General features: G+C 40.4%; 1 protein-coding gene across 1 annotated transcript in view; it reads right to left on the reverse strand.

The window, feature by feature from the left end:
• Positions 1-19,630, reverse strand: part of TIAM2 (TIAM Rac1 associated GEF 2) — a 139,917-nt gene that overhangs the window by 101,062 nt on the left and 19,225 nt on the right. The window contains exon 3 of the mRNA XM_083856087.1: positions 12,922-13,012. The gene's annotated coding sequence lies outside the window, so the exon portion shown is untranslated. The remainder of the gene's footprint in view (positions 1-12,921; positions 13,013-19,630) is intronic.

Genomic DNA, 19,630 nt, shown 5'->3' on the forward strand with positions numbered 1-19,630 from the left:
TTCTGAAATGCCAGTTCTCCATTTTGCCTCTTGACCTCTCCTGCCTGGCTCACCTGACATTGATGCAGCTGAGCTGTGTGAAAATCCCTGATCCATAAGGTCCCCCGACTAATACTCAACAGATGGGTGCTGGATGGCACATGTGGAAAGATATCAGTGTCTTGCCAATCACGGCTTAACCACAGATTGTTACAGTACACAGATGTGTACAGCGCCTTCCCATGAAATCCAAAACAGGTTCCCAGGCTCTCTGAAACAGAATCTATGTAGGAATTAAAGAATTTTGAAGTAGGAAATTTGGGCTCCCAAATCGAAAACCTCTAATGGAACTCTCAAGAAAGATGGGAAGATATGCTATACTACATGTAAATAATGCTGAAGAATAATTGCATGTTGTTGTCAACAGGATAATAACCAGAGATGAGTTTCAAAGCCTTGCTGATCTCATGACTGAAACATCTGAATCATGCAACATCTGCTAAAGAAATATTCTCATTAAACCATACTTAAGATCCATTCTTGGTATCTTTGGCCTTGAAGTGGAACTGCACAAGAAACACGATGGTCTCCCATTCAACAAGTGATGAAGGCAAACCTTACACCACAATAAATTCTTTCATAAAGACACTGGTTCATTTTCTGAGAATTCAACCTTCTACAAGCCAGTGCTCACACACTTAGCTTTCTGGTTTCATCTCTAAATGTTTATCAGATGCAAAATGACAAAAAAATTTGAAGTCATTCATTACTTAATTCTGATTCAGAGGAGTTTGGAAAAAGAGTAAACAGGAGCCTGTGTGTTAGCCCATTCCTGCTCACCAGAAAGCCTGCCATTTCACTTACTGAATGAGATCATCAACACAAGTCTAACAGCTCTGGCTATGGGTCAGAATAGATGTTGAGAATGAAAACATGATGTACATGAGCACAGTTTTATACCCTTAGTTATCAGAGAGACCTACAATGCCCTAAGTGCTTACTACTTTTCTGTCAGTCTCCTGTCGTCTCTGTGAAATGCTGTGATGAAAGAGATCAAAGGGATTCTCCCCATGCCCACTTCCCTGTGGAGTCAGTGCTCCCTTGCCCAGCTCAGCAGAGAAGAGGGGCTTGCTGTATAGACACACTCCACACACACCTTGTGCCCAAAACAGTGAGAATCCACTGCCATTTAAGAGGCGCAATAAAACCCATTTGATCTTACAGCAAGATGCAATTTTTCCTTTCTTTTTATGTTGCATGGTTCTTTAGCACTGCTGTAGACAAGGACGTACTATTTGTGGTTATGATCTATTTTCAAGTCTCACAGAGAATAGTTAGGGACTAGAAGTGCCTGTAGTTACTGTCTTATTTCTTTCAGTATAATTAAATTAAGAAAGATAAAGCATGATAACATATATGATCACATCATAGGTAAGGCACATGGCATGAGCATTACCGAAAAATGCCAAGATAGGAGAGAAAAAAAAAGATGAACTATGCAGCCTCAAGTTCAGCAACTAAGCATGCTGGATTCAAGAAGCCTGGCATGCAATGATCCACCAGTAGTCCTGCACTTGGGACTGGCTGGGATAGAGCTAGTTTTCTTCACAGTAGCCCCTATGGTACTCTGTTTTGGATTTGTGACCAAAACAGTGGTGACAGCACACGACTGCTTACACCATTGCTGATCAGTGCCTGCACAGCATCAAGGATTTCTCTGTTTCTTACTCCATCTTGCCAAGGAGCAGGATGGGGTGGGCAAGAGGACACAGCTGGATGATCCCAACAGACCACATAATCCCACACCATATAATGTCATGCTCAGTAATAAAAATGAAGGGTTGTTTTGACAGGCTTCTCATTGCAACATATGAGATCAACAAGACCCTCACAAGGGTTAACCTGAGACAAAGGTTTCCCTCAGAAGCAATGGTATCCACATGGACAGAGAGGCTTGCCCTGTACAACCTCAAAGGATCACACTTTTTAATAATTTCCTTTTCTTTAGAACTAACAGTAGAAGCTGAATTTTTTTTGGGGAAAAAAAAAAAAAAAAAAAAAAAAAAAAAAAAGTGAGAAACACTGATACCAAGATCAGAACCTGTCCTTAACAGCACTTGCTACATCCAATACCACTACTGGTATATTGCAGCAGAAATGATGCATCTTTTTTTGACAAGCACTCTACTTTAAAAACACACTTTTCCAATATTCAATGAACAGTAACAAATTTGAGTTAGCTAAATAATCTTAATTAAATAGATATTTGTATCTTCCAAGCTATAATTAAAAGCTCTTTTACTGCAATAGCTGCGTGTAAAAAAGGTTCTCAATTTAGGACAGTTAATTTGAGGAAACAAAAATCTAAACCGTGGACAAATCTCATAAAAATATGAGTGCAAAGGTTTTTGGAATACATTTTGTTACAAAATGAGAACTGAAGTCTTCACACATCCCATTTAAAAAAACTTGTCCATTTAACATGTAAGAAACTGGAGTCATTTGTCACAAGAATATACTAGGAGGTCTTACAACATAAATATTTAGAAAGCACACATGTTATTTCCCATTGCATTACTACCATTGCTCGTTCCATTAACTGATCCAACAGACCAGCTAATTGCTTGTGCAAAATTGACTATTTGCTGTCACCCATTCAAGACAGGAGCACAAATATTTGCCAGGGGGTAGGAAGCTTTAAGAGGTTGTTTTCTAACCAAGCCTATTAAATAATTATTATATAACTTTTATTTAGAATACTGATCATGAGTTCATCAATTAAGTTAGAAAAATGTGCAGATGTAAATAAATGTTACGGAAGGATAAGTATGGAAAAGTTTCTAAGAAAAATGCATCAAAACACTATTTACTTCAATAGCATGGACCTAAAGGCATATAAAATAGATTGTTGTATAATGAATTTCAACTAAAGTAGTCCTGAATATGTGTATGGTTTTATAGGATGTTTCAAGACATAAATGCTTCCCCAGAAGTTTCAGATCCCAGGGTTAGATGAGTATACAGTAAATTCTCCTTAACAATACCTCTAATCATTCTGTTTGTAGAGAAGCACTTCAAAATGCAAAATAAGAAATTAACATGACAGAAGGAATATTAAAACAAGTCAAATTTGGGATGGGGACGTTGTTTATCTTCTTTTTTTTGAGTCTTGATTGTGGTTTCTCATTATAGCTAGCTGGCAAACTTACTAAAAGTGGTAAATGGCAATATTAGCAGCTTATTATAATATCATTTAATTAACTAAAAGAAATACTGGTGTATAAAAGCTAGATGAAGTCTGCCTAACATGTGTTTTTTACACCCACATGCACTGCCTCAACAGAGCAACACACAAATCCTGCAAAGCTATTTGCCTGAAGCAGACTGAACAATGAGAACAAGTTCAACATCTGCCATGGTGTCCAACTGCTCACAACCATTTTTCTGGTCAGAGGGGGCATTGTTTAAGTTGACAGGTTCCTAATGGCCTGAATTATTTAGCAATTCTCGAAAGACTTTTTCTACTCATTAGAGAGGAAAATGTGAACCACCCCAGCCAGCGTTCCCTTGCTCCCCGGGAGCCGATCATGCTAATTGAGGAGAACATCACAATGTGTCCCATTTGAATCACATGAGTTAGGCAGGCAAGAGGCTTCTATTATCCCCACCCTACAACGAAAGATGGAGGGCACCAGCTCCCACAATAATATGCACCTCAGTTTATCATCATCTCGATGTTTTTTAAAGCCTTCAGCCTGAACAAAGAGAGTATGTGTTGCTGCTATGCACTACACCCACTGAACTAAGTAGAGAAGTAAAATACATTAAAGAGAAAATTGAAACACACAGTTTGCAGCCCGAATGCTAAGTGAGCAGCAGTAAGCATCTCAACATATGGGAAGTTAGGGGGAGGCAAAATAGCTGTTTGTTGATTTTTTTCCTTTCATCTACCATATGATTAGATGACAGGTATCAACAAAACAGAGTAGCAGCACAGATATTACAGACAAGTGTCACTCAGAGCTAAAATGCCAGATCTCTCAAACATATTCCCACCTCCAATATACATAGAAATGAAGGGGAACGCTACTACTAACAGGCAGTTTTATCTATGATGGATTATTTCTCATTTAATTAGGAGCAATCAAACATGCTCTGCAGCAGCAATTAACTCACCTAATCCTAGCCTTTCTCGACACGGAAAAAATGCAAGTCTTATAATCAACAGGACTGTCTTATTTTCTTCACAGCCTCCAAAATTTGGAATCTCTTCAAAACCTAAGATCTGAACAGAGTTCCTCACGTAAACTTCATATGGAATTTTAGTGAAGTAATTAGGAATGTCTGCATTAGACCTCTTTTACCAAAACACAGACCATGTGTGAGAAGAAAGAGATTTACAAATGCATTCAAAAGCTATAAGGGAAGACATGTAAATATTTGGTAGATTACCATTTGGAACACAACAGTTATAGAGAACTGCCAATTTGATGGAAGGACAAACGGAAGGAAAACACTTCCAAATTAATATTATTACTTCTGCTCTTAAGCAACCACAATATGAATAAGAAACAGCAAAAATTAATTACCTTTATGCATATAAAAGAAGTTCAGGAAATTCCTTTCTTATTCTTTAAAGAGATGCTACAAAGATAAGCCTTTCAATTAACATGATCAAAAAGTAAGCCACCAGTTTACTTACAAAATCTTTATTTTGTCATCTGCATATAAACATTTCCAGAAGCAGAAGATTAAGTCAGCGAGCTAAATGGAAAAACATAAAATCTTCTGCTGGCATGACGTTATGATTAAATAACTAACTAAAAGCCCAAAAAAGCAGAGAGACAACACGATGCTGGCCTATTCAGCCATAAAATTCATTTCCAATAACCACATTTCAGCATGTAGCTTAGATCATACGTAGCATTTTCCTATTTGAGAGCGTGCAAGATTGATTGTTACAGGCTCAATTGTCCCATACATAGGCAAACAAAATGTAAGGAATGATTAAATCAGCAAGATCCCCCCACTGAGCCTCCTACACAAGCTTACACTCAAGCAAAGGAGAGGTGGGGTCTCTCCCAAGAAACAAAAGCAAAGGATTATGTGAGAAGCCCAAGACCATCTGCACAAAGTCATGTGGCCAGGGATTTCCTCTTCCCCTTGCCGTGTGCTGGGCATCCTTTCCCACTTCCAGTCTGAGCTGCAGGGTGGGCAGCAGAGCTGGACTTAATTCCCAGCTCAGGAACAAAAGAGAATCAGGGACCAGGGGTTTCTGAGGCCCTCTTTGCCCATACTTACTGCCTTCCAAGCTAAGCCACTTAGGGATGTAATCCTTAATACCCCAATGTGCAGAAGTTCATAATGTCTGGGTCATTGTAAAGTTCTGCATACCCTCATCCCATCCCAGCCCAGCCCCTCTTGCATTCCCAAGAGCGGAGTCAGCCAGGCACAGCCACTCTGCTCCCACCCATCTCCCAGGCACACAGCAGGGGGCTTTTCCGTGCAGCCATGCTTGGAAAGACACAAGCCCTTCCCCATGTGTATCCCAGTTCCATGTGAATTAACAAGCCCAGCATCAGCATTTTGTGTTTTCTATTTGCTCTAACTAATTTAAGTTCCTTTCTCCTTGCCTGAGGTAGAAAGATCAGGGAAGGAAAAAAAAATGTTCTTGACCTCAACAGGATATCTTGTTAGGTTATGGCAGCCTCAAGGACTCTTTCCTGGCGTCTGAGAAAGGGGTAACAACTAACATTCCTGTTGTTTCACTTTTTCCATGAGGCCCAGAAGGTAATTCTATAGCATTTTTCCAAACATAATGAAACATTAACTCTATTTGCAGTAAAGGCAACTCACAAAGCAATGTTTGGATGCTCTTTGACTTCAGTATCCCTAAGCAATGTGCTGCAGCAGATCTGTTTTTCCAAAGTGCTCAACACTTTCTAAACAACACTTATGCTGTGTGAACAGTCTACTGTGTAGCAGCAGTTTCTGAGTCCTGACTGCTCTCTCCCTCCTTATCAAGCTGCCTTTTCAGCTTCCTGAAACATTATTGCTGACATAATGGCATTGTTAAGATAGAGGCCAATCCAAGCCAACCACAGATCACAGAAAGACTTTCCATTTTCTGAATTTCATTTAAGAATAGTCCTTTAGATATGCCTGATTCCAGCTATTTTATTCTTGACCTTATGGCAGGCTGCTAAGGTACACTGAGGCAATATACTGAAACATATCTCCCATCTTAAATTCGGATTATTGCATCTTTACTATCTCGAATTTGCAGAATAATAAAGTAAATAATAAAAAAATAAAGAAAATATTACATTAAGCAAACTGTCACCTTGTTTAACTGTGCTAAATACAGAAAAGGAGTATTTTTCACTGAACACACTCACTATATATTGAGTTTATCAATGCTGGCATTAGTTTTCCAATACACAAGGGGCAGTCTGCAACCTCGTCTTGCAGGATGTATTTGTCAAATGCAAGATGACCTCAGGACCATCCCCAGGAAATCCTTAACTCCTCTCTATTCATCAAAATATTAAACAGTCATTGCCTTCCAGGTCTAATCAAATCTTGCTAAATACCCCCTAAAGAGATATATAAATTGGTCAACCTTCCAATGCAAGATTCAGGTCTGGACCTTTTTGAACAATATTCAATACTGAACAATATTCAAAAACAAGGAATGTCTGGATCTCAAGGTTTTACTTCACTGTGTCTGGAATAAATCAAATCCACAGTCTAGATTGCACTTCAGCTCTGCATTTCCAAAGTGCTTCCAGCGTAATATTTTAATCTGGTCAAATAACTATTTTTAGTAAGTGGAGATAATAAAAAGTTTTAAAAAATCATGTGTTGGATGAAATAATTTTCTTGAAATGTGAAATTGGTGGAGAGGGGGAAGTCCATATAAAATCCTGCAACATGTTTTGGTAACTTATCATTTTTCATTTTTCCACAACAAACTTCTACAACTGACAACTCTGAATTTGATAAATGAGCACATACGCAGAGGAAAAAATGTAGAGCACCTCATTTTCCATGTGGTGGTCTGTATTTGCAATGTGAAGATGAACTGTCAAAGCTCAACGTCCCTGACAGAAAGCATGCACTCTGTAGGAGTTCTGAAGAACTGAGCAAAACAACAATAGTGTGACAACAGTACAGTGCTTTTAATATGCCTTGTCAATCCCAGTTATAAAGTTCGTAGCTGTTACAGCAAGCTAACACCTCAATATGAACAAAAGGGAAAACTCAGCAGTGACCCTTACAGAGACTGCAAATATTTTTGAGTTTGTTCCTTGTTACTTTGTCAAGGTACACACAAATAAACAATTTTAACTATGAATAATTCCATTATTAGGGAATGAGAATGGCCAACTAACCAATGGTCATGCCTCACTGTAAAAAGTGTTTTCTGATCTTCAGAGAAAACCCCCTGTGGCTTCAGGTTGTGCTCATTGCCTCCGGTCTCCTGATGCCACACACCACTGAAAAGAGCCTGACTGCAACTTCTTTGTATCCTCCCTTCAGGTATTTCTACGTGTTGGTGAGATCCCCTTGAGCCTTCTCTTCTCCAGAGCGAACAATCCCAGTTCTCAGCCTTTCCCAACCTCATCATGTTGCAGTCCATCATCCTTATGGCTCTTCATCAGACTCTCCCCAGTACCTTTATTTCTCTTTTGTACTGGGAAGCCCAAATGTGAACACAGTATCTCAAGATGTGCCCTCACCAGAGTTTAAAAACAGAAGAGCTGGTCTGGTGTTGTGGGAGGGGGGTGTTGGGGTTTCTTGGGTTTTTTGTGGTTTTTGTTTTGCTACCATTGCTTAAGAAACCTGTCACTGCAGAAGAGGTGAAGCTTAGAACTACTTACACAAACATGCAAGGGGAGGGCAACCAGAAATTCATCTCCACACTTTCTGGCAGCAGAGGTTGAGAAGCCCCTTAAGCCAAATGCCTGCCACCATTTGCTAGCCACAGGCTGATGGGAAAATGGAGATCCCAGCCAGTGCCACGGCAAGAGTCTGATTAGAGCTTTCTGGCCAAAAGCTGAGCTGACAAGCTCCCCACAAGGCCAGAGCCCCTCTGCCTTGGCATGGAGAGAAGCCCAGCACCACTAAAAACCACAGCTAGTAAATGTAGCTCATTGGCTCACCCATTTAGTGCCCTTTATCATGCCTGCTTCCTACAGGTTTCTGTAAGGGCCACTATAGATGGTGAAAGAAAGCAGATGCTTTATTTACATCCTTTGGCAGGAATAGGCAAAATGTCTTTCTCTCCTTGGCTCTGAAATACAAGGAATTACAAACAAACACAAATGGATGCATGTGCATTTCCTAGAGATAGAATTACAAGTCAAACTTTGCTCCTGTGAAAGAGATCCATCTCCCTTTTAAGCAGTGTCTACAGAAAACTCTTATTCTGCAAGCATCTGAGCATCAAATTTGACCTATTACAGCCTGTAGCACTTTTCCTCTGCTTTGTACCCACACAAACAAATTCACAAGACAGAAAGATTTTCCTTGCTTCTATCACTTTTTGTTCAAGAATGGAGTGCAAACAGCAGATCTGGTCATGCCTCTGTCATTCATGCTTACTGGTAGAGGAAATAAGAAACAATTATAATAAAGCTTGTCTCAAGTATGATCGGCAGGGAGAGTAGTCTTTCTAAAATACTGGAAGTCATTTTAATTAAACACCTGAGTTCAGAGCACTGACTCATAGGATGGCATTTCTGGCAAGTGTACAACATGGACTAAGTGTTGTTACTCTGGGAAACGGAGTTTCTTATGACTCCAGAAGTACCATTTACTACCCAGGAAAAGCAATTTCCATGGAGAAAAGCACTGTGTGGCTCTTTGGCTATGCACTGATTTATATTTAGAACTATCAATTTTCCCTTTCTCTCTGCATTATTGCATTTCTCATACTACACCAAGCTTAATGCAGGTACTCTTAGGAAGCCCATAAACAGCAATTTTCTTCCTGTACTTGGCTTGTACTGCCCAGCCATTGTACTGCTTTTTTCCTCTCCCCTCCTCAGGGACTAGAATCACCAGGTTCTTTCACTTTCTCTTATAATACAAGTCTCGCTCAATATTGTTTGTTCTGGTTTATATTGCAATTTTGTACTCTATGAGGTGATGTAGCCATCAGGATCCAAATGAGGTGGCAGATGAAACAGTAACGTTATCCTGCAAGCTCCAGGTCCATAGCAGAACTGAGGGTGGCTAAGACAGTGAAAAGATGAACCCCTTCTCAGAAAAAATAAGTGCAGAACCTTATTGACTCATATTTGGCTGGCTCTAAACCATGAGTTCATATGTAAGATTTTCCTTTTAAATTAATATTATGTTATTCTTTAAAAGGAAAAAACAAACACCACCTAACTTTTGTACTATTCTAAAACAAATTGGCTGGTACCTACAAGTCCAGCTGCAGGATAAACAAAGAAAACCACAACACCAGACTGTCATCCCCACAGCAGGAGTAACTTCAATGGAATCAATGCAATTATTCTGAAGAAAATAATGAAATGCTGGGAAAAAAGGACAACCAAGCTGTTTGGCTGAGTTTAATTCACCCATTGCACACAGTTTCATCTGTTTCTCTGCTTTCTCTGTAAACTAGATGAAGACTGAACCTGTAACCACCCTGGAACACAGGGTAACTGAGAAACCTGCATTTCAATAATACATTGAAGATCTTCATTACTTACGTAACTTAGTTACATTATTCACCACTGCCACTGTTCCCTATTTCCTTCCAAAAAATGGTCACACTAGATTTTTTGGAAGACAATGAAGGCTATGTGAAGTGATGGACTATAAGGTCCCATTTTTTCTTTTCTAGAGCATTCAATTTTCAAGCTGTCTCTGTCCCTTTAGAAAACACAGTGTAAAGCTGACAAGTGGGAAAACAAAAACAAAACTTTTCACTTACAGAGGATTAATCCAGCAGGAACTTCATGAACTGAACAAATTGAAACTGTGGCACCCCCCACTCATCCCAAATAAAACCCCACAACAAATGACAAAAGTATTGAAATGGTCTCATTTTCTCACTAAGATTGCCTGAAACCAGATGGGGTTTCTCAAAGACATATGGTCCTACTTATATTAAAGTAAAATTCAGATCTGATCATTTTAATCCCCCATAGCTAATCCTATTTGCCTAACCAAGAGTTAAAACAACTAGCACAGCTCTCCTTCCTCTGCTGGTTCACTGCTTTTCCTTGCTTTAAGCATTCAAGATAAGCAGTTCTTAAGGACCACAAGACATTACCCTACAGACCCTATAACTTAAATATTCTTCCTCCTACAGCTTTTAGGAGAAAAGTTCTCCATTTTACTTTATCTTGTGAAGTAGCCGCTTAAAAGAATGCATCCCTGAGTTTGGGGATTTGTCTTTTGGTACTTTTTTTGTGGTTTTTTTTGGTTGGTTGGTTTTGGAGTTTTTGGTTTTTTGGTTTTATTTTTTTGTGAAAGCTATATCTGCTTTTCTTACAACACCAACAGACAGAAGAGGAAACCTGCAACTACAGCAACATAGGTCATTAATCAGTCCATAAAACTGTTGTCAAGACCTGGACAAAATTCACAGACTGTTCTGTGTTCACAAAGTTTTCACCAAACATCTGTAAACAGTGTGGGGAGAGGGAAGTCTAAAGCACTTAAGACAATTGATTTTGCCAAGATTATGTTATAAAAACCCCAAAAAACAAAGATACATGGTGCTCAGAACGTGTATCTTAGTGTGCCTCTTTTTTATTTACTTTAAAAAAAATTCCACCTGGCAAATTTTAACTTCTTTTTTTCATCTCTGTCCCCAAATACTCATCACTGTCCTACTTGCTCCTTTCCTCCCACAATAAATTCCTTTTTTGACCAACATCACATAGTTTCCAGGTATCATTAGCTGTCCCAACACTTATCACTTAGGCTTTTCATAAGGGGCTGGAGGCAAGGACATTTTCAGTGCCTGTGGTTAGTGGTCCTGGAGCACTAGGGTAACAGCACCCGACTGGGTAGTTTGGAAGGGGCTAGGATGGAGGGCAGCCAAGTCACACTTCCATAAGGCTTTTGAATTAATTTCTGTTAGCTCCATTAAGTAACTGCACACTTTGATAAATTTTCTCCATTCTCTCTTGTTGCCACCACATTTAAGACATTCTGGACAACAAAATAGAGTAAATACATTGTTCATCCGTTTTATATATAACTCTAATCTCGAAAAACCCCAAAACTTAACACTTAAATTAGGAAGCCATGAAAATGCCCCATGTAAATGTACACAAAAAAGTGCCAAATGAAGAATTTGCTAAAATTAGGTACAATCATATAAATGTTTAGTTCCTTATAACATGACTTACTGATGAGCAAAAAAGATAACTATGACTGCTTCTCAGTTGCAAAACAGAATTTAGCATGGTAAATAGCCCTGGAGAACCAACTCAGCTCTAGGAAGAGAACTTGTGCCCAGTACAAAATGAGTTTAACACATAGGTGACTCTTAGGATGGCAGCACAAGTCACTCTAAACCCTCCCATGCTGAGAAAGCCCAGTTTCCACAAACATACAGGATTTGAACAGGGCAAAAGCCTGCAGTCAGACACACCAGATGCTGGTCTGTTTTTCTCCTACCCCAAATCAGTTCACATTAAAAACTCTGGCTTACCACCAGGGAGGGAAGTGGGTTGGTCTGTTCTGCCCTCCCTTCCCACTTCCCTCCCAGGCCACACATGAAGGTAATGAGAATGCATAATGAGAATCAGACAAAATTCATGTTTGTACAATAGCTGCACTCAGATGAGGGCCTCCTTGCACAGGCACGGCATGAAGAGGAAACCCCAAACCCCTCTTTTTCCAAGGCTGTTCCTCACAGGGGCAGTTACATGCAATGCCACTTAACTCTGAGGTATCTTATCCCCACCTTAAAAGCAGACTAATTTTTATTGTTGTCATTTTCCCAGAACAGAATAAATACAATTTTGAAAAGAGAAGAGAAGATTGCACACAATCCCCAAGGGCAGGGTACAGGCTCTTTATGTCCACTCATACAGCAAGGGAAGTGATGAATTCGTGGCACTACTATTTGCAAATTAACTTTCTAGATGAAAACAAACATCTTCAAATGAAGCTAACTACTCAAATACAGATGAGATACCACAGCAGCAGAGAAAAGAACATCCAAGGGCTCCATCTTGATACCCCAGGAACCAATTTCACTTACAGCAAAGCATGTACAGCTTTTATGTGACAGCAAACCTGCCAAAACTAAGGAAATAAAAATATTGTTGAAAATTTCTGATCATAATTGCCCTCCATCCATGTACATCTCTTGGAGCAAAGCATTTGAGCTGCCAAGACTGCAAACAGAGGTTGTTTAGCAAAGCTAGTCAATGGCTGGACTCTGCTTTTGCTGGGAAGACGAGCACACCAAGCCTGAAACAGGAGATGGAGGAGTTTGAAGAAATTCAAGGTCATTGAGGGAAATGCTTTTATCTTGGCCCTGAGATAAATCAAGACAGCGCTGTCTCAGTAAAGTCATAGTTGAAAAGTGGACTGAGATGTTAAGGAAAAGTAGAAGATCAATCCTACTGCCTCCTGCTGCTGGATTCCAGCTGCTTGCAGAAGGGAAGACTTTATATATTCACCAAAAAGGAAGAATTCTTCTTAAAAGAAATACTTCATTCTAAAGGTCACTCTACTTCCTAATGTAAATAACCCAAACAGCAAACCAGCACCAAAAGGCATGCCACTATTTAACACAGGAAACATTACCGAGATCAACTGCTGACTTTCATTTAAAAAACTCAGACAGTTTAAGGACTGATATCTATTTGTTGGTGTGACCTCTTGGGTCCTTGAATCCACTCTATTATGTCCAAAGAAAAGTCTTTTAAGGACACTTGAAAATATAGTGGCACATACTTCATGATGGAAAGTTATTCTTTTGCTCTTCATTCCTCTGACAGACAATCCCAGGAAGCTGCAACTCTTGAGACCTCTTGATCGGCTTCTCCTGTAAGCACAGTCAGGCAGCAAGGTCAAAAAGTAAACTACCTACAAAACAATTTTAACCCTTCTTTTATCTTTTTACTATTTTTTGTTTTTAACGGTTACATTATACAGAAGACAAAAGAAAATGTGTACAGTTTCTTGCAAAAGGGAAGCATTTATCCACTTCTATGCTCTTACTTTTTTGGTTTAATGCTTTCTAATTTCCACTGAGCAAGGAGAGAAGGTAAAAAAGTAAACAGAAATAAGTGATGTATCGTTATCCCAGACAGCTTCCTGTCCTGGTTTGCATCAACAGTGTCATGAAATGAAGAATGACACAATACGCAATGGTTCTCCCAGCTTTGAGAAACATATGTTAGGGTGGTGTGTACACTGCAGAATACTGCAGCCAGAGTACACAACTGGAGCACTCAGGTTTCTACATGCAAAAGGTATTAGAAAAGCATCTTAAGCACAAGCTTAACTTTTAACACATCTTTATCCCACTGAGGTCCTGTACCTTGAACTACTGCTTAAGGCTTACCTGATGATGACTCCCTTCAAAAAGCACTTTTTTTTTTTTTTTTTTTTTTTTTTTTTTTTTTTTTTTTTTTTTTTAATTTTCTTTCACATTCCTGAAGGTGAAATCCCAATTAGACTGATGTTGGCATGAGATCACTTCCAGCTACGAACTTTCTTCAGATTAGCCTGGAACAAACTGTGCTACTACACTTGTGAGATTATTAGGTTTATTACCTAGTACAAAACCTGTGTCCTCTCTTCATACCTCTCTGCCTGCAGTCCCTGTGGAAGGGTTGGACTATGCAGGGAGGGCAAAAGCATCAAGTCGTCCAAAGATGGTAGCTAAAGCACATTAACTGCACAAATGAATGACAAGCAGGGTTTGTTATCTCTGTTTGTAAGGTTCTGGCTCCCCTGCCTTTTTTTCCCCATTAACAAAGATCATGTGGGAAGTTTTTCAAGAGAAGAGTGCAGAGACTCTTAGGATGAACTGGTCCCTCTTCCTTATCCTCCCCAGGCAATGTGCCAAGAACTGGGGACCCAAACATGGCAAAAATCAGCATAAATCAATAAATTTCAATTTTGAAAAACTTTTCATGTTTTAAAATTCTTTTAAAATATTCCAACTGAATGGTGCTGCAGCTTCTCCATTTTATCAAGAACAATCTTGATGTATTTTTCTTTACTGATGTTTGAGGATGACTAGGAGACAGCAAAGATAGTCAGATTATCACTTAACAATCCTAACCTGCAAAATCTCTTATTTTGATATAGATACATTTATCTTGCACATTATTTCCTGCATTTTGCATCCATTTTGCAGAGGAGCTGCAAAAGGGAAAGGAAGCAGGGAGCATGGAGATAAGAGTGCTCCAGATGATGATTTTTGCAAGGCTGCAAAAGTACGATGAAACTCAGTGCATGTGCACTGTGTGAGGAGGGGCTGACAGAGTGGAGGCGATAGCTTTAAGTCCCCTCCATCCTGCCCAATAAATCTGTGTCTGACAGATCCCCACAGGCCTACATATCATTTTCTTTTTCTTTAATTAGGAGACCAGCTGCAACTCCTTGGCCAGAGCCCAGCCAAGCTTCCAAAGCTCTTTCTATAAGTTTCTCCAACAAGTAGTGCTAAGAAGCAAAGAAACTGAATACAAAATTTAGCATGTGACAAACACTTCCATGTGTGACCTCTGTACCAGGCAACCTGAAAATCTACATCAGAGTGACTTATGATGTATAAGGGCATGACAGGGCGAAAACCAAATGGATGAGACAGTCTATGAACTTTATTTCCCACCAGTCTTTCTCCTTTTCCCGTATCTCCATGTATTATGTACCATTTCTGCACAATGTGAATGAACAAGAAGCATGGATTCCATGATAAGTATGTGCCATCTACAGTGGAGTAGTTCTTTGTTCAATTCTGATGAAGATGCAGCTAGTTAAATATTTACTGGAGGGAAGCATACTGCCCCAGAGAATATTTTTGAGAACTTAATCCCAGAAGCAGGCAGAGGCCAGTGTCACAATTTACTTCTGTTCAGTATATCCAAGATAATGAAATACAGCTTCCCACAATCCTTTCCCTTCCTCTGTCCACCAAGAGAAAAGTAACTCTTTCAGCTATCTTTGCTGACTGTCTTGTGACTTGCCACTGGAAGCAGCAATTGCCTGCAAGAGGTTGAAAATCCAGACCAAATCCAAATGCTGCATGCCAGTCTGCTACCAGTGATCTGAGGAACAGAGATGCTTTAACTGCTGTGTCTGGTGTATTGTCCATCCACTGTTGCTCCTCTTTCCCCAGAAACAAAGTTTTGAAAAATAAATAATCAGGAAACAAAATCATTCCACAGCAGGCACTACATTTATGTGGTATGCAGGCACCTGAGGTGCAGATCTGATTGAAGCTTGTGAGCTCAGGTTACTCTGGAAGCTTGGCACCCTTTGAATTTTCTTCTTTCAGAGAAAAGTAAGGAATAGGGGGCTGCTGCCCCTGCCTGGAAACCTCCCCAGTCTTCCAGGGCTGCTCTGCTCTAGTGGCACAGGAAGCAAGATGTACCCATCCAAGTCTATCCTCTTTGGAAAGCAACAGTGGGGATGCTCCTAAATCCGTTTCAAAGCTTATTTCACAGTAAGTCTGTATAGCTTCCTGGAGAGGCTGCATATTTTATTATCAGCTTAACTCTGAAAATACCAGACAGTTCTGGAGTAGCTTTTTAGCAGGACAGTGAGCTGGCAGTGCAAACAAGAACAGCTGAAATCATCACTCTCTCCTGCTCTCATCCTGAGTTCCACATCCCATTTCCTCATTCTATCTTCAATCACATCCCCAATGTGTCCATCAGGGAAAAGCACTCAATATTAAATGCAGAGCCTCTTCAAATGCAATCAGATGGCAAATAATAGGTGAAATTACAAATTAGTCTAGAGAAAGCCATTCAGAAGGACAGTGGAAGAAAAAAATGTGTGCAGTAAACAGTCTTTGATTCACCTTAGCCTTTCAAGGTAGTTATCAGACTGGATGCTAGTTTTTACAGTACACAGTGAGGGGAGATCATTCTCTACACTCCTACAGACTGGTTTGATGTTCTGCTGTTACAATGATAGCCTCAGTAGCCAGAATGAGTTAAAGAAAAAAATAAAAGAAAGAACTGCTGCGAATGACAAGTCTCTCAAGATGGTAGGGAGCTCATTAGGCTGTTACCAAGTAAAGTGCACTTAAAACCAGCCCATGCTATGATGCTTTGTTCTCTCCTATAACATATGGCAGGTCACAGGTTTGCTGTAGAAAGAAAACACTGGTAAAGGCTCATTCCAGGTTTTTTGACAGAAGCTTTAATCTCTCCCAGAGCAGCACAGCAGGATGGGGAAATAAGTGTTGCTGTGTTCCCCTGGCAGGTGTGTGCTCTGTGCTGGGGCACAGGAGTAGCTGAAGGCATGGGCAGGTTGGACCAGACTCTTCAGCTGCTGGACCCCTCAAGCACCTGGATAGGGAATGGCCGTGTGGCAAAGCCAGTGCCTGCTGGAACTGTCACAACCGACCCAATGTGCCAAGAGGGAAAGGCAAAGGGCACCACATCCAAACCATCAGCAGGACTGGCTGCCTGGCAGGACTACACTGGCATAGGAGAAGGGGGGTGAAGAGGCAGCCAGAGGGTGACAAAGGGCTGGGTGTGCCACAGGAATGTCCTGTCACCACCACCCCAACGTGCACCAGGCATCCCTGAGCAAAGCTGCCAGCTCCTGGTCTTTCCTGTAAACCCTTAATTCCTACACGGCTCTGGCCCTCCCCAGCTGCACACAGGCAGGGCAGATAACAGGGCAGGACACATTAACAACAGCAGCTCCCTGGGGTGAGATTAGGCTCCACCTAAGCCTTAGGGGATATCGGTCCCATCCAAAATTGCCCTGAAGTAGTCAGCTGAGGACTTAGATAATCAATTTGGTTTGCTGCTCAGACTGTCCTTTGCTCCCAGTTATTCATCACTGCTCTGCTTAATTCACCATAAAGGAATTCCTGAGGAACTGCCCTGCCTTCAGGAAGGCTCTGTTTATTCAAAAGAAAGACCAAAAGTGCCAATAATTGAATAATTTCACTTGGCACCAACTGCTTAATTTAAGCAGATTTCTTTAGCAGAGAAACAGCTTGGGGGGAGGCGGGGAGGGGGGTGGGAAGAAAAATAAGAAAAAAAAAAAAAAAGAAAGGGAAAAATTAAGATCAAGAACAATGAAGGTTTTTTTAATCAGCCACCAGAAAACAGGCTCCAAAGCGACAAGAGACCACATGCAGTAAGTAAATGCTTTGCTGTGGATGGACCCGTTGGTGTTCCTGCAGAAAGATACATGCTGCAGCAAGAGGAACCTCCACGAGGTCAATACTGCTGTTCCCCTTTGGCTTTACAGTTTATCCCATTTTCCTGGAGAGCTAGGGATGACCAGTGGAGAAACTGGTACCTGTCCATATATCTTGATTAAACTTCTGCTACTTTCCCTTACTTTCAAATTTTATCCTGTGGCCCTTCCTGTCACAAAATTTCTGAAATATATTGGCTGATACTGGCAGAGTACAAGTTATTATAAAAACAACACATGCATTGACAATTATATTGTCTTTTTAATGTATTATAACAGTTAAATGATGTTTCCTTTCCCAGCATTTTCTATCCCATTGTAAGCAACAGTCTACACTTCAAAAATAGCTGATGCTATACGACAAATGAACTGTTGATGGTTGCAAATGGTATTAGAACTCAATGTTCACAGAGCTGAGGTGTAACATGTCAAGTAGAGTTTTCATCACTCTATTTGGGTGAAATTCAGAAATTCAAAAAAGAAGAGTGATGGACCAAACTTGTAGCAGAGCTGCAGAAACAAAGGTGTACATTTAAAGTATTTCAATTCTAAATCAGTGATTACAGTACAAACCTAGCATTTTATTTCTCAAAATGTAACACAGGACAATACGAAACTGAAACTAAATAAGAGGACATCTGATCCAACTGGAAGCCCACAAGTTTTGCAGTGTAATGATCTTTTTGATATCTTTTTTTTTTTTTTCTTGCAAAGTCACATTAAAACACAGGTTACATAGACACAAATAGATACTCCCCTACCACAGACACTTGGCTTTTTATATCACTGAGATTAGCATTTGTCTAGTCACATCTCTAAAAAAGCATCACTGTAAGAATCCTTTTCAAAAAACCCTTCTTTGACATGTTGTTCCTGGCCTGTATCATGTACTTAATGTCAGACATACAAAATAATCTTTTCCAAATTATTTGCATGAAAGCATCACACTCTATCAATTAAAGCAGGAAATGGAATGTTTAAAAGAAAGCCCACATTCTGATTTTCCATAAAACCTCTGCTATTAATACACCCAGATTCACTCCATGCTGTGTTTATGATTAGAATCCTTGGCGGAAACATTGGCTGGTTAATAATCATCTACATCTGCCACAATATCCCATTTATGCTTCAGCCTACATCCTTCCATTGTTTTATTAGCTACCTTTGACAAAGCGCTGTCAGAATTGTTTCCTCTTTGTTTGGAGGAATAATCTGAGGATGAAAGAGAAGAAAATAAAAACAGAGAGGTGACACTGACTTGTAGTACAACTGAGATGACAAATAGATTTTTAAAGGTCTCGTGCATTGTTCAACCACTAAAGCAGAGTGTTTATTAACTAGAATTTACAGCTTAGACCACCCCCTGAGTTTTTAAGGGTCTGACCTGACCAACCCCAGGTGGTTTGCCCTTTCTCAGGGTTCATCCCAGGAGCGAAGTTCTGAGACCCTGGTGGCAGAGGGCACGGCTGTGTCACCCTGAGACCAAGCAGCAGTGCTGGCTGCATCCCCAGGGGCTGGCGGGGACCTGAGGCAGCAGGTCCCTGCAGGGCCCTAACCAAACTCACTTCTATAGAACCCATGACGACACATCACTGAGCCTGCAACAGGCACAGGGACCAGAAACCTCTGCAGATGTTTGCAGGTCAATGCACAGCTTGGTTCATAATCAGTGTCACAAAAACACTGTTCCACTTAAGTGAAAAAGAAGAAAAAAAGCTAGAGATCTCTGTTTTTCCACAGATTGAAATAAATTGGTAGGATAAAAATGCAGTATGTTACTTTGACATGAAACAGGGGTGAGAAATGGACAAGGTACATTTTACAGGCAACAGAGACCTAGGATCACATTTATAGCAAGGACAGTTTCCAAACAGATTTGTCCCACTGCAAATATTTTGATATTTTAAAACACACATACACACACTTCCAATTTCTTACCAGAGGTAACATGGCCTCCCCTGATCACCCTGGGCTTGGGGGCTGCCCTGGTCGGCTGAGGAAAATCCAGAAAGACTGAAGGAGAGCATGTAGGCACAAGGCAAGACGGCCTTCAGCTGAAGACCTGCCACAACCTTTGCAGGGAGAAAATCCCCTCACACCGCCCTTGTGCCCTCCTGCTCCCCACTTTGGGGAGGGGTTGGTTCTTGTCTTGCTTATGTGCAGGGAGGGAAGAAGCTGCTCTAAGGCAGACTGAGCTGACAGGTAATGTTACCCACCTCAAAATACTAGAAGAGAACAACTAGTGCTATTGAGAGTTAATGAGTAG

The sequence above is a fragment of the Zosterops lateralis genome, assembly GCF_965231275.1.
Source record: "Zosterops lateralis genome assembly, chromosome: 3".
NCBI classification, from domain to species: Eukaryota; Metazoa; Chordata; class Aves; order Passeriformes; family Zosteropidae; genus Zosterops; species Zosterops lateralis.